This window comes from Pristiophorus japonicus, chromosome 10 (assembly GCF_044704955.1).
Source record: "Pristiophorus japonicus isolate sPriJap1 chromosome 10, sPriJap1.hap1, whole genome shotgun sequence".
NCBI lineage: Eukaryota > Metazoa > Chordata > Chondrichthyes > Pristiophoridae > Pristiophorus > Pristiophorus japonicus.
In genome coordinates this window covers 133,365,724-133,380,441 of record NC_091986.1, presented here as the reverse complement: position 1 = coordinate 133,380,441, position 14,718 = coordinate 133,365,724, and positions in this window count along the sequence as shown.

Here is a 14,718-nt window from a genome sequence, read left to right as displayed (position 1 = left end):
CCCCTTCTGCCCTCTCAAGTGGATTTAAAAGATCTCATGGCATTATTTGAAGAATGATTTGCAGATGATCTGGTCATTTATTTCATTCCTGTTTGTGGGAGCTTGCTGTGTGCAAAGTGACTGCTGTGTTTCCTACATTACAACAGCGACGACACTTCAAAAGTACTTCATTGGTTGTAATGCACTTTGATAATGTCCCAAGGTCATGAAAGCCATTGTATAAGTGCATGTCTTTCTTTTCTTTCAGAAGTGTCCTGATTTTTTTTCTAGTTAGGTTTGGAATAATACAATACAATTTGTACTGTCTCTCCTGCCAGCTCTTGTATTTGAAAACTATTTTACTATCATTAGTTTAGTGACTCCAGCTGTTCTTAATGGGGCCAATCTTGCAGTCCCAGTGAAAGCAGTGTCAGGACTCACATGTATCAAGTGCTACACGCATTCATGAATCTTGAAACCTTCTGAGGAGAAGCTCATTGAGATTATGGGCAAGGGGGCAATACAGGGAGTAGCCACGTTTGAGGTTCGTAGCTAATAGTCTATGCTTTTCTTATGCACTCACTCATTCAGTACGCCACATCCAGGCAGAGAATGCAGCATTTCAGTGCAACACATTGCCATGTTTTGTTGTGTGAAGCGATGCTTCAAGAAGTCCCCAATTGTAACTGGCAACCAGTTTTTGATGGCAGTGTTTTGGTGCCAGTTCAAAACACGCCTGCAGCAGCAGCAAAAAAACTCCCAGATCTTATTTAAATGCCACTGGCCATTCCCACCCATTCTGGGCAGGATGTTGGCAGGAAGTAGTGGGCGAATAGCAAACAGATGATAGACTGTCCTGAGTATAAAATCATTGTGGCAGCTCCTTAGGTACTTTGCACAGACCTGCATGATGTTGTCTCTGTGATCAACCACTAACTGTACATTAATAGAGTGATATCCTTTCCTATTCACAGATGTTGCTGGCTCTTTTTCCAGTGCTCCGATGGTCACGTGTGTACAGTCAAACACGCCCTGCATTTGAGGAAATCTTGAAGCTGCTGCAAAGCCATGACCTCTGTTCTGTTGACTGCTGAGATCAGTGTGGAAGGTGATGTGCTGCTTGGCTCTGGGAAAGAGGACGTCGGTCACTTGCTAAATGCAGCTGTAAACTATGGTGTGAGCAACATGGCTGATATCCATTCTTGCAAAGAGCCAGTGTGTAAGAATTCAGGACTGTGATGACTTTGATGGCCACAGGCCTGGCATGCCCCCCCCCATGTCCAGCAGTGCCTGTGGAAGGAGTGCCGAGGTTAGCAACAGTTTCCCTGGAGAAGGACAGCCTCTTCCTGCACTGCTCCTCAGATAGGCCCAAGAAGGTGGCCTGCAGATCCTGTATGCTGGGTATGGCCTCTGTGCGCAGGCACCCCCTCCACCACCACCGAGCCTCCCCCCACCCCCCAGCCCCCCATCCACCCCATCCACCTGATGTCTGAGAGGCCCAGCTGCTGGTCCTGCCTCTTCTCCTTCTACAAGTCTTGCTGCATCCAGAATGAAGGAGCAATAATGGCTGCCATAGTAAGTAGAGAAAGCTGAGTAAAGAAAAGAAAAAAATGACGCCTTGCATTTATATAGCGCCTTTCATGACCTCAGGATGTTCCAAAGCGCTTTACAGGCAATGAAATACTTTTTGAAGTGCAGTCACTTTTGTAATGTGCTGCAGAAAACGTGACAGCCAATTTGTGTACAGCAAGCTCCCACAAACAGCAATATGATAATGACTAGATAATCTGGAGGGAATTTTAACCTAAAAAAACGAGTGGGTTTTGAGCATGGGGCTGTTAAATTGTTAAAAATCAGATACCCGACCTGAACCTGCCCACTTCCGTGTTAATGCAGGTGGGACGGGAAACAGGGCGGGGGCGAACAGCCAACACGCTCCCAGGAGGTGGGGCATCAATTTAAATATTGTAATGAGGCTGGAAGCCTTTTCTTTAACCTTCATTTTTTTTAACTGCATGTTGACAGGTTTTACACAATTCATAAAACCCAGCAGTTACAGCAAGGCAGGGACTGCTGGATCCAGGAGGTAAGTACCTTTATATCTACCTCCTGAATCCAGGGTCCCTGCCTAGTCCAATCTCTGCGATCGAAGAGCTCCCCACGAGGCCTCCGATTAACCCTCAGGCTTCGCCCCACTCCACCGATGATGCTGAGACCAGCCACATTCTTCTCTCCCCCACCCCAACCCCCCAACCGATCTTCCGGTGGCTAGCCATGAACTTCCCTTCACCCCCACAATCATCCGGCCCTGATCCTCTCTCCCCCACCCCCCACCCCGATCCTCACCCGACCTCCTCCCCACCCGATCCTTTTAATGGCTGGCTCCCACACGAACCCTCCCTCCTCTGTGTGGCCTAGTGCTGCAGGCCTACTCACCCGCAGCCAGCCAGCCTCTCAATCTGGCTGGCTGCAGGCGGGAAACCGAGGCCTCACATGTAAATCAGGCCCTGCCGTTAAAATCGGCGGGGCCTGCGGGAAACTCAGCCTCCTGGGTTTCCCGACCGCCCCGGAGCACCTCCGCCCCAACCCGCATTCCTCCTTAAAATCCAGCCCTCTTTTTAGTGATGTTGATTGAGGGATAAATATTGGCCAGGACACTGGTAATAACTCCCTTACTCTTCTTCAAAATAGTGCCATGGGAGTTTTTACGTCCACCTGAGAGAGCAGAGAGCAGGTAAAGGTATGAAAGGCAACAAAAATGTAGAAATGGAGATTCGGAAGCTGGAATCTCTATTGTCAAACCAGAGAGCAAAAGATCCTGTGATCCAGTGAGCAGCAGCTGAAAGCCTCCTTTTATACTGCTGCGGGGGCTCGGAGACTCCAATCCCGCTAGGTTTTGCTGGCAGATCAGGGATTGGTGAGACATACGCGATTTGAGTTAAAATGCAACGGGGCTGGGTATGACATCATCGAAGCACGTAATTGTCCTTTTAATAGGAGCCCACTTGCCTGGGGCAGACGTAAACTGCTGCATTAAAACTGTGGGGGAAGGCAACAGTACGACGAGGCCCCAGGCGTGACTTTAACCCTCCCTCTCCCCACCCACACTACTCCCGCCGGGCGGGCTGGGTTAAAATGAGCCCTTCTGTTGACCCTTCCTACAGTTCCCTTCCTACAGTTCAGATGGCTGTCCAGGGGGAGAGTGCTGATCCGTGCTAAATAGGGCAACCCTCATTTGTCTGACTTTGTGAAGGAGCTGCTTCACCACGGGGGTTCTCTGCAGGTGTTGCCTAACCGTTTTGCAATGCGTTCTTGCCTCGAATGATCTTGCTGCAGAAAAAACTCACTGCTGCTCTAGATATTCTGATCTGCCCTTTGCCACTCTGCATAATTAATCAGGGCTGATCCCAGTAGATTTGGCAGGGTTGGCTGTTCTTATTACAGGTGAACATAATGTTTGCAGTTCATTGGTTCCACAGGGATTGGAAAATCTACCCTCATGTTCCAAGGAAAGGAATTTTGAAAGAAATCCACAAACAGAGCAATAGCATATGGCTACAGCAAATGGAGTTTCATATTGAAAAACATGTTCTGTATGTAGTTCTAACGATAACAAATATGATTAAAGAATCAAAGCGCTGCCATTAGAATGGTGTGCTAGTTAATTAAAAGTTAAGGAATCTGTTACACTAACATCAGCTGCCAACACTAATATAACAGGGGCAGTTTGTTGGACTAATATCGCATGGATATATTTAGAAAGGCTAAGTCCTTGATACTGTATAAATATTAGTAAAACCATACTTAGGTTGTAATGCACCATTAATCTAAGTCAGTAGCTGAAAAGCATGATGTGAAGCTCACAACACATGACTTATTTTGTGTCCGATGAATCACACTTACTGTCAGAAGGGAGCTCTGCATATATGAACCAATCCCTGAATTTGGATCTTGGCCAAGGCACAACTGGGATGGACCCCTGCTAATGGGGCTATAAAGTCGGGCAGAACTCGGCTATGCCTGGATTCGGCCTGCTTGTTTATCTCCAGCCATGTTCCGATGGAGGATGCTGGGATGGATCTTCTCGCTGTCAAGGAGGAATGTCAAGGGTGGAATGGTTACAGATCAATTACATTCCATTATAGTAAAAGGGGAAGATGAGCAGAAAGACATGATCAAATGTGAAACTTCAAAAGAATGGAAGAATATTAACAAAAATCAAAAAGGGCACTAAAAAGGCTTGCTCATAGAATCACAGAAACTTAAGGTAAAGAAGGAAGCCATTTGGCTCATCGTGTGCTCACCCGCCAAAAAAGAGCTATCCAGCCTAATCCCAACTCTTGGTCCGTAGCCTAGTAGGTTACATCACTTCAAGTGCACATCCAACTACATTTTAATGCTATGAGGGATACTGCGTCTTCCACCATTTCAAACAGTGAGTTCCAGGCCCCCACCACCCTCTGGATAAAACAATTTCTCCTCAACTCTCCTCTGATCCTTCTACCAATTACTTTAAATCTATGCTCCCTGGTTATTGGCCCATCTGTTATAGGAAATAGATTCTTCCTATCTACTCTAGCTAGGCACTCATAATTTTATACACTTCAGTTAAATCTCCCCCAGCATCCTCTGTTCCAAAGAAAATAACCCCAGCCTATCCAATCTTTCCTCATAGCTAAAATTCTCCAGTCCTAGCCATATTCTTGTAAATGTCCTCTGTACCCTCTCTAGTGACCAGAACTGTACGCAGTACTCTAGCTGTGGCCTAACTAGTCTTTTATATAGTCTAGTATAAACTCCCTGCTCTTACATTCTATGCCTCGGTTAATAAAGTATCCCGTATGCCTTCGTTACTACTACCTTATCTATCTATCCTGCTATCTTCAGGGATCTGTGGATGTGCACTTCAAGTTCCCTCTATTCCTCTACACTTCTCAGTATCCTATCGTTTATTGTGTATTTCCTTGCCTTATTTGCCCTTTCCAAATGATTTAAATTAAAAAATTCTTCCTGGGTTGTGGACATCACTAGTAAGTCCAGCATTTATTGCCCATCCCTAATTGCCCTTGAGATGGTGGTGGTGAGCTGCCTTCCTGAACCACTGTCCTTTGGCTTGCTAGACCATTTCAGAGGACAGTAAGAGTAAACCACATTGTGGGTCTAGAGTCACATATAGGCCAGACCAGGTAAGGATGGCAGACTTCCTTCCCCTAAAGGACATTAGTGGACCAGATGTTTTTTTACAACAATCCAGCAGTTTCATGGTCACCATTACTGACACTAGTTTTTTATTCAAGATTTATTTAATTAACTGAGTTTAAATTCCCCAGCTGCCGTTGTGGGATTTGAACTCGTATCTCTGGATCATTAGTCCAGATCTCTGGATTACTAGTCCAGTAACATGACCATTATGCTACCTTACTTCACACTTCTCTGGATTAAATTCCATTTGCCTCTTTTCAGCCCATCTGACCAGTCCCTTGATATCTTCCTACAGCTTTTTTCTTCACTATCAACTAAAGCGCCAATTATTGTATCATCTGCAAACTCCTTAATCATGCCCGCTACATTAAAGTCTAAATCATTGATATATGCCATGAAAAGCAAGGGACCTACTATTAAGCTCTGCAGAACCTCACTGGATTCAGCCTTCCAGTCACAAAAACACCCATCAACTATTACCCTTTGCTTCCTGCCACTGAGTCAATTTTGGATCCAACTTGCCACTTTCACTTGAACCCTTTGGGCTTTTACTTTTCTGACCAGTTTGCCATGTGGAACCTTATCAAAAGCCTTGCTAAAATCCATGTAAACTACATCAAATTACCTTCATCGATCCTTCTTCTCCTCAAAAAATTCAATCAAGTTAATCACACATGACCTTCCCTTAACAAATCCGTACTGACAGTCCTTGATTAATCCATGCCTTTCTAAATGAACATTAATACTGTACCTCAGAATTTTTCCCAATAATTTGCCCATCACCAAGGTTAGGCTGACTGGCTTCTAATTACTCAGTCTATCCCTTACTCCCTTTTTAAACAATGATGCAATGTTAGCAGTCGTTCAGTCCTCTGGCACCATGCCTGTAGCCGGAGAGGATTGGAAAATGATGGTCAGAGCCTCTGCTATTTCTTCGCTTGCTTCTCTTAACAGCCTGGGATACATTTCATCCATTTTTGTGAAGACAGACAATATTGGGATAGAAATTCATTATAGAACAGGAATGGGCGGTATCATTAGAAAAGTTTGAGAATTAGTGCCAGGCGCTAATGCTTTACACTGCACAAAAAATATTCATTCTCACTGCTCAAATAAATGATTGGAGCTCTAACTCAAGTCTTAAAGACATAGCTCATTGGCTTTACACTTAAAGTATGGACCAATATTGGATGCAGTCTAATTGCAACTCATCATTGTCAAAGGCTTTTCCCAGTACTTAAAGGGACATTCATTGCTACTGCAGCATCTCAGTCTCAGCATTGCTGGCTGTGCAGCTGCCTCAGCGAGGAGAAGCACAACAAGGAGAAGGAGCCAGAGGCCTGAAGAAGGTGTGCTCACAGCAGATCCACCTCAGTCAGGTGGTCAGGGTGAGTGAAGGCTTCAACAAATGCTAACTACCACCACCTGTACCACAAGCTTCAGACATTGCCCAAAGCACCACACCCCCAGCACTCACCCACCAACAATCTCTGTCAACCAACACTCACACCCACATATGACATCTTACACACAATGGCAGCTATTCAACTATAGGCAGGCACAAGTGCCATTAGTTATTAGAATGAATGTGATCTGTGTGATATGTTTATGCATAAATTTATTAATGAAGTTTGCAATATTTTGTGGTCTTTCACATTTCACCTTTGAGCCCAGGAGGACACTGTGATATGGCATTACACAGGGAAGGTATAATGGGGATGTGGTGAGCAAAAGAGATATGGAGTTTAAGCTATCCTGGTATGAGGCTGGAGATCTATTTGAAGGAGGTGGCAGAGTTCTGTGACCACCACCTTGGTGATGCGGAGCCGTCTAATACACTGCTCGTCGCTTAATTGAAGTTAGGAGAAATGCTGTCGGAATAGCCTCGGAGGGTAAGGCCTCCTGGTATGAGCCCTGATGTCCCTCCTCATCCCTCCATGCACATGTTCCTGTATTTGTCACTGCCTATGCTCCCTCCGATGGGAAAATGTTGGAGTCCATTATTAAAGAAGCAGTAGCAGGACATTTGGAAAAGCAAAATTTGGTTAGGCAGAGTCAGCATGGATTTATGAAGGGGAAGTCATGTTTGACAAATTTGCTGGAATTCTTTGAGGATATTACGAACAGGGTGAATAAAGGGGAACCAGTGGATGTGGTGTATTTGGACTTCCAGAAGGCATTTGACAAGGTGCCACATAAAAGGTTACTGCAGAAGATAAAAGTTCACGGGGTTGGGGGTAATATATTAGCATGGATAAAGGATTGGCTAACTAACAGAGAACAGAGATTCGGGATGAATGGTTCATTCTCTGGTCGGCAACCAGTAACTAGTGGGGTGCCACAGGGATCAGTGCTGGGACCCCAACTATTTACAATCTATATTGACGACTTGGAAGAGGGACTGAGTGTAACGTAGCCAAGTTTGCTGATGATACAAAGATGGGAGGAAAAGCAATGTGTTAGGAGGACACAAAAAATCTGCAAAAGAATATAGACAGGCTAAATGAGTGGGCAAAAATTTGGCAGATGGAGTATAATGTTGGAAAGTGTGAGGTTATGCACTTTGGCAGAAAAAATTAAAGAGCAAGTTATTATTTAAATGGAGAAAGATTGCAAAGTGCTGCAGTACAGCAGGACCTGGGGGTACTTGTGCATGTAACACAAAAGGATAGTATGCAGGTACAGCAAGTGATCAGGAAAGCCAATGATATCTTGGCCTTTATTGCAAAGGGAATGGAGTATAAAAGCAGGGAAGTCTTATTACAGCTATATAAGGTATTGGTGAGGCCACACCTGGAATACTGCGTGCAGTTTTGGTTTCCATATTTACAAAAGGATATGTTTGCTTTGGAGGCAGTTCAGACAAGGTGCACTAGGTTGATTACAGGGATGAGGGGGTTGACTTATGAGGAAAGGTTGAGTAAGTTGAGCCTCTACTCATTGGAATTCAGAAGAATGAGAGGTGATCTTATCGAAACATATAAGATTATGAGGGGGCTTGACAAGGTGGATGCAGAGAGGATGTTTCCACTGATATGGGAGACTAGAACTAGGGAGCACGATCTTAGAATAAGGGGCTGCCCATTTAAAACAGAGGTGAGGAGAAATTTGTTCTCTCAGAGGGTAGTAAATCTGTGGAATTCACTGCCTCAGAGAAATGTGGAAGCTGGGACATTGAACAAATTTAAGACGGAAATAGACAGTTTCTTAAACGATAAGGGGATAAGGGTTATGGGGAGCGGGCAGGGAAGTTGAGCTGAGTCCATAACCAGATCAGCCATGATCTTATTGAATGGCGGAGCAGGCTCGAGAGGCCGGATGGCCTACTCCTGTTCCTATGTCTTATGTTCTTATGTTCACCACCGTAGATCCTAGAAGGCGAGATGGCATGCCAGTACAGTCTCCACTAGTGTTGTTAAGTGTAGCAGTTTGACTCATTGAACAATAAATGTAGCTACTTTGTAGTTGCCAGAAGACTGCTGAGACAAAAGAAGCTTGAAATTACTCATAGGAACTTCTCCAGTGGGTGAAACTGAAAAGAAACTAACCTGCCCTGACAACTGGGAGTGATTAATGCTGATGCCTTTAAATAATGTTGCTGGTTCCGGCTTCCTGGAGCTGCATGCCAACTCTCCCTGTCTGGTCGAGGGGCTAAGGTAGGTGACAACAATGAGTTTTCCAGATCGGGCAGCCAGATGTCACCATCTGTCTGGCATTGAAGTCCTCGTACCGGTGGCACAGTGGGGAGGCTGGATTTGCTGTGCTTCGCTGGATTTGCCGCGCCCTGGCATGACTGCATCAGCGCTCCATTAATGCCATCTGCTGGTGCTCATGGGAGGAGCTAAGGTACTGATTTCCCCCCCAAAATATTAATTAAGAACCATACCCATGTCTTCTGCCTCCACACACAGGTTATCTTTTTGGTCTCTAATAGGCCCTACTCTTTTGTTAGTTATCCTCTTACTCTTTATGTAAGCACTTAAGTTCTAAAACGATAATTAAGGTAGGGGTTTGGATGCAAACAGGCAATGAAGCTTGTAGTAGAGTAAGATACTCAATAAGCACCTTTCCTCAGTTTATGCAATGGAGGTAGATTCTGAGAATGTACAATGCGCAAGGGCAAGCTCCGGTTGGGGTTGAGTGTAGAAAGTTTTAGTATAAGGGGTGTCGCAGTTGTAGTGAGGCGGATTGGTTGGGCTGGGTGCTCTTTGCCGTTCCGTCATTGTTCATAGGTTTATATGTAACCTTTAAGGCTGCTGACCAAGGGCCGTGTGGCTCTTTGTCGGCCAGCGCGGACACGGCGGGCTGGAATGGCCTCCTTCTGCGCTGTAAATTTTGATGGGCCCAACTTTGACCATGACTTGCATCAATTTTTTTGGAGTAAGTTGTTTTTTCTGGCGTAAGTTAAAAAATGCCATTTCCCCCCCAAATTTGCTCCAGAGTAAGTCAGTTAGATATGATTTTTTTTTAGGTCACTTTTCTTTCAAAAGGGGACGGTCCCTGACACTTATGACAGTTTTGGCCATTTATGCCACTTTGGCCAGCAACAAATTACTCCAAATCAACTTAGGTCAGCATATGTGGCCAGCTCTGAAAAACCTTGCGGGCAGTGAAGAAAAAGCAGCGCACATTCGGCAGACATTAGGACAGGGATAGGGGAGTGAAGGGAACTGGAGAGGACCTCAACAACCAAGCACCAAACATTGCAAGGAAAAGCTCAAACCATTAAAATACTAATAAAAAAGAAGTAAATCCTACCTTAATTTTTGAAGTCAGCCCAGGAAAGGCAGCGGGCCAGCCTGTGTGTTGAGGCCATTCGGCCTGGGATAGGGGAGGGAAGACGTGCACCAGGAGTCCAGAGCAACCGGAGAAGTGCGAGCTGCTGGACACGATGTCATGGGGGAGGGGGTGGTAGCCAGAGAGAGAGAGATATGCTGGCCTCTATACAACGGGGAGGCTGGGAGGGGTGGGGGTGGAGACAGGAGGGTTTATTTTTTGGCGCTGTTCCTAAATCTTGTGTTGTATTAATTGAACATGATTCATTTTTAATGTAAAATATATTGTATTCAAAACTTTGCAATGTACTTAACATTAGTGTAATAAAAATATTCTTGAATCAAACTTTACTCTTTAAGATCACTTAAACGGTAGGATCACTTATAAACTTGTAATGTTACATAACTTACAAGAAAAATCCAATGTCAGAATATTTATACTGTAAGATCACTTAAACTTTAAGTTCACTTATAAACGTGTAAAGTTACATAACTTACAAAAAACACCCAATGTGAGAACAGTTACAATCTAAGATCACTTAAACTTTAAGTTCACTTATAAACATGTAAAGTTACATAACTTACAAAAAACACCCAATGTGAGAACAGTTACAATCTAAGATCACTTTACCTTTAAGTTTACTTATAAACATGTAAAGTTACATAATTTACAAAAAACATCCAATGTGAGAACAGTTAGAACAGTGAGTGAAGTGACATAAACAACAAAAACAAAAACAACAGCAGCAAAGAAAGGTTGCACCCATCTCTCATCCTCTAGTCTAAGGTGGCCCGCTGCACTTGGTCTTGGGTTCTCCACGACCCCTGCCCACAGGCGGTGGTGCAATGTTTCTGGGATGCACACTAAGATTCTTCTTTCTAACATCTCGGCCACTGGGCACCTCTTGAGGGTGGGGGTGTCAACGTCACGTGGCAAGTTGGAGGGCCCAGGCGGCAAGTTGGAGGGCCCAGGCGGCAAGCTGGAGGGCGCGGCCTCAGCCTGTTCAGAGCTTGGTGTGGGGATTAGAGTGGGAGTGGCAGTTGATTCTGTCAATGGACGCGGGGTCTGGGCGTGTTCCCTTATTGCAGCAGCTAACTCAGACATTCCCTCCCTCATGGCCTTGGTCATTGCAACTGTCGTCCTTTCCACTACCTCTGACATTCCATCCCTTATAGCCACCATTCCCTCACTGATGTTAGCGGACATGGTTCCCATTTCCCATGCCATTAGTGTTACTTCTCCCGACAGTCCCGCTACCTCCTCACTCACCCCAGTTATGGTGTCCAGGAGTGATCGGGTAAGCTCAATGCTCTCCCCACCCAATGCCATCATCTGAACCACATCTGCTGCATCCTGCATCTCAGGAGAGCATGGTCCATGTCTCCTTCCACTCCCCCTGGATCTGGCTCGCGGCATCCCACTGGGAGGTGCAGGCTGGGACCTTGGGACCCTGGGTGTTCCCTGCTGATTTGCACCAGCACCACCACCACCACCACCACCACCACCACTGCTGGGACCTGTAACCTCGGAAGGTGGGGACACGGGTGTGCAATGCTACGGCACAACACCACCACCACCACCACTGGGACCTGCAACCTCGGACGGTGGGGCCACGGGTCTGCGATACTTCGGCACACACCACCACCACCACCACTGGGACCTGCAATCTCGGACGGTGGGGCCACGGGTCTGCGATACTTCGGCACACACCACCACCACCACCACTGGGACCTGCAATCTCGGACGGTGGGGCCATGGGTCTGCGATACTTCGGCACACACCACCACCACCACTGGGACCTGCAACCTCGGACGGTGGGGCCACAGGTCTACGATGCTGTGGCACACACCACCACCATCACTGGGACCTGCAACCTCGGACGGTGGGGCCACGGGTCTACGATGCTGTGGCACACACCACCACCACCACTGGGACCTGCAATCTCAGACGGTGGGGCCATGGATCTGCGATACTTCGGCACATCACCACCGCCACCACCACCACTGGGACCTGCAACCTCGGACGGTGGGGCCATGGGTCTGCGATGCTACGGCACATCACCACCGTCACCACCACCACCACTGGGACCTGCAACCTCGGACGGTGGGGCCATGGGTCTGCGATGCTACGGCACATCACCACCGTCACCACCACCACCACTGGGACCTGCAACCTCGGATGGTGGGAAACCATAGAATGTCAAACCACTAATCACGGAAGAGCCTGGCAACTGAGGTATGTTGACCTCCTCAAGATATAGTAGAACACTCCTGTCATCGAACCCCTCCCACATCCACTCAAAGTGCCCCTCATGTCCATGTTGTTCTGGAGGGTTGCTCTCCTCTTCAGGCTCGTCCACGTCTGAATCTTGATTTGCATCATCAGGAGGATTGTCCTCAGGTTCTGCAACATATAACAGAAGAGTGAAATGGGTGGCATGAGTAGGCTCACACATAGCAGACGAAGAGCAGGTTGATTTGAAGGACCACGATTACTTTTCATGACTTACCCACTCCCTCACGTGCGTGCCCAGCTTGTGCAGTGCTGATGGTTTTTCTCCAGGCAGGACCCATCAAAGCAGTGACCCTCTCTTCCAAGGGTGTCAGTGGGTGCAGATTTGCCAGGCCTCCTCCTGTTCTAATTGTTTCCCTTTTGTTGTGGGCCAGTTTCTTCTGCAAAGATGAAAATGCAACTTTTTAGAGAGAGTATCTTTCTGCTGGGTGGGACATATACAGCTGGTCACATTTACAATTGAAATTACATTGAATAAATGGAAATATTACTTACACTAACTACTTGACCAAGGTCCTGCCACTTCTTTTTACACTGCCTTCCAGATCTCTTGTTGATCACCAATCCACAGAATTCTTCTGCAACTTCGTTCCAGCATTTCTTCATTGCTTTGGGTGGCACTTTTATGTGACCTCTGCTGGTATCCAGTGCTGCCATCTGTTCTCAATGACAGTAACTAGTGCCTCGACTTCGTCATGCAAGAAATTCTTTGTTCTTGGTGGATGTTGCTGCATTATTGCTGCAACTACTCGGAGACACTAACAGCACTTTTGCAATGCTCTGACACACGTTTCCACTGCACTTAGTCAAACTGTGATTTTTCAAAGCACACAGTCCTCTGAGACTCTTAACAGCACTTTTGCAATGATCGCAAACACTTTTCCAGGCATGCAACAGTTAATTTCAGGCAGAACACTGCTGCTTGCATTAAGCACAGCAGCTATTTCAATTCAGAGCTCTCCTGGCACGCAACGAATAGCAGCTGTGATGCATTTTAAAAATGGCTGAGTGACAAGTTTTGCCATGATTGCGCATGCGTGCCCATTGCGCGCAGGTGCTGGCACTGTTTTCGGCGTTGGCCTGTTGCTCTGCCCCCTACTTCAGAATGCATGCCACGCCGGGACTCCGGGGACTCTGAAGAGCGGCGAGGATGGGGTGACTTTTTCTCGGCGTTTCCAGCTCGCAAAGTCGGCGCACTTCAGGTCAGGCCAAAAAAAGGGGTTGGCCAAAGCTGGGCCCTATGTTTCGATGGGCCCAAGTTTCGGGCCGCGCCTAGAACGGCGCAGACCCGACCTGGACGCCTGTTTTTCGGTGCCACAAAGAGCGCCTAAAAAAAACTTACCTATTCTCCGGCTCCCTGCAGGCCCTCTGGAGCTCGGCGCGGCGCAGCACAAGCTGTGGGGGGCGGAGCCAGGTCCCTGCGCTGAAAACAGTGCCGGGACCTCTGCACAGGCGCACTACAGTGGGCGAGCATGTGCAGTAGTTCCAAGCAGCCAAAACTGTGTGGGAGGGGCCCGTAATACGCAGCCTCTAGCCCTGACCGAATGGCCTCACTGGGGCTGCGTCGATAAGGCTGCCTCCCATGCCCAGCTCCTGCTTCCTCTGGACTGGGACCCGAACCCGACTTGACTCCTGCTCCCCCGCCGCCCCCCCATCGGACCGCCCCCGCCCCCCCGACCCGACCTCCGCTTCCCTCACTCCCGACCACCCCCTCCAGACCTCCGCTCCCGATCTCCGCTCCCGATGCCCCCCCCCGACCTTCCCTAGACCGACCTCCGCTCCCGACCTCCCCCCACCTGACTGACCTCCGCTCCCGACCTCCCCCCCCGCGACCGACCTCCGCCCCCCCTCCCCCAGACTGACCCCCGCTCCGCCCCGACCTACCGCTCCCGACCCCCCTGGACCCCGGATCTGACGCCACCTACCTGTCAATCCGATAAGTCTATGCACGCCGTTCAACCTCCCTCTCCTTTCTCTCTCTCTCTCTCTTCCTCCCTTCTCTCCCCCCTCCCTTCTCTCCCCCCTCCCCTCCCTCCTTCTCTCACCCCCTCCCCTCCCTCCTCTCCCGCCCCCTCTCCTCCCTCCCCTCTTCTCTCCACCTCTCCCCTTCTCAAACCCCCCTCCCCCCTTCTCACCCCCTCGCCCCTTCTCACCCCCCTCCCCTCCTTCTCATCCCCCTCCCCTCCTTCTCACCCCCCTCCCCTCCCTCCCTTCTCACCCCCCTCCTCCTCTCCCTACCCCCACCTCCCCCTCTCTTCCCCCTACCCCTCTCTTCCTCCCTCCCCCTCCCCCCTTCCCCCTCCCCCCTCCCCTCTCCCCCTCCCCTCCCACCACCTCTCCTCCTCCCCCCACCCCCTCCCCCCAATCACCCCCCTCACCCCCCCTCCTCTCCACCCCCATTCTCCCCCTCCACCCCCTCCCCTCCACCCCTCCACCCCCCTCCTCTCCCCCTCCTCTCCACCTCCCCTC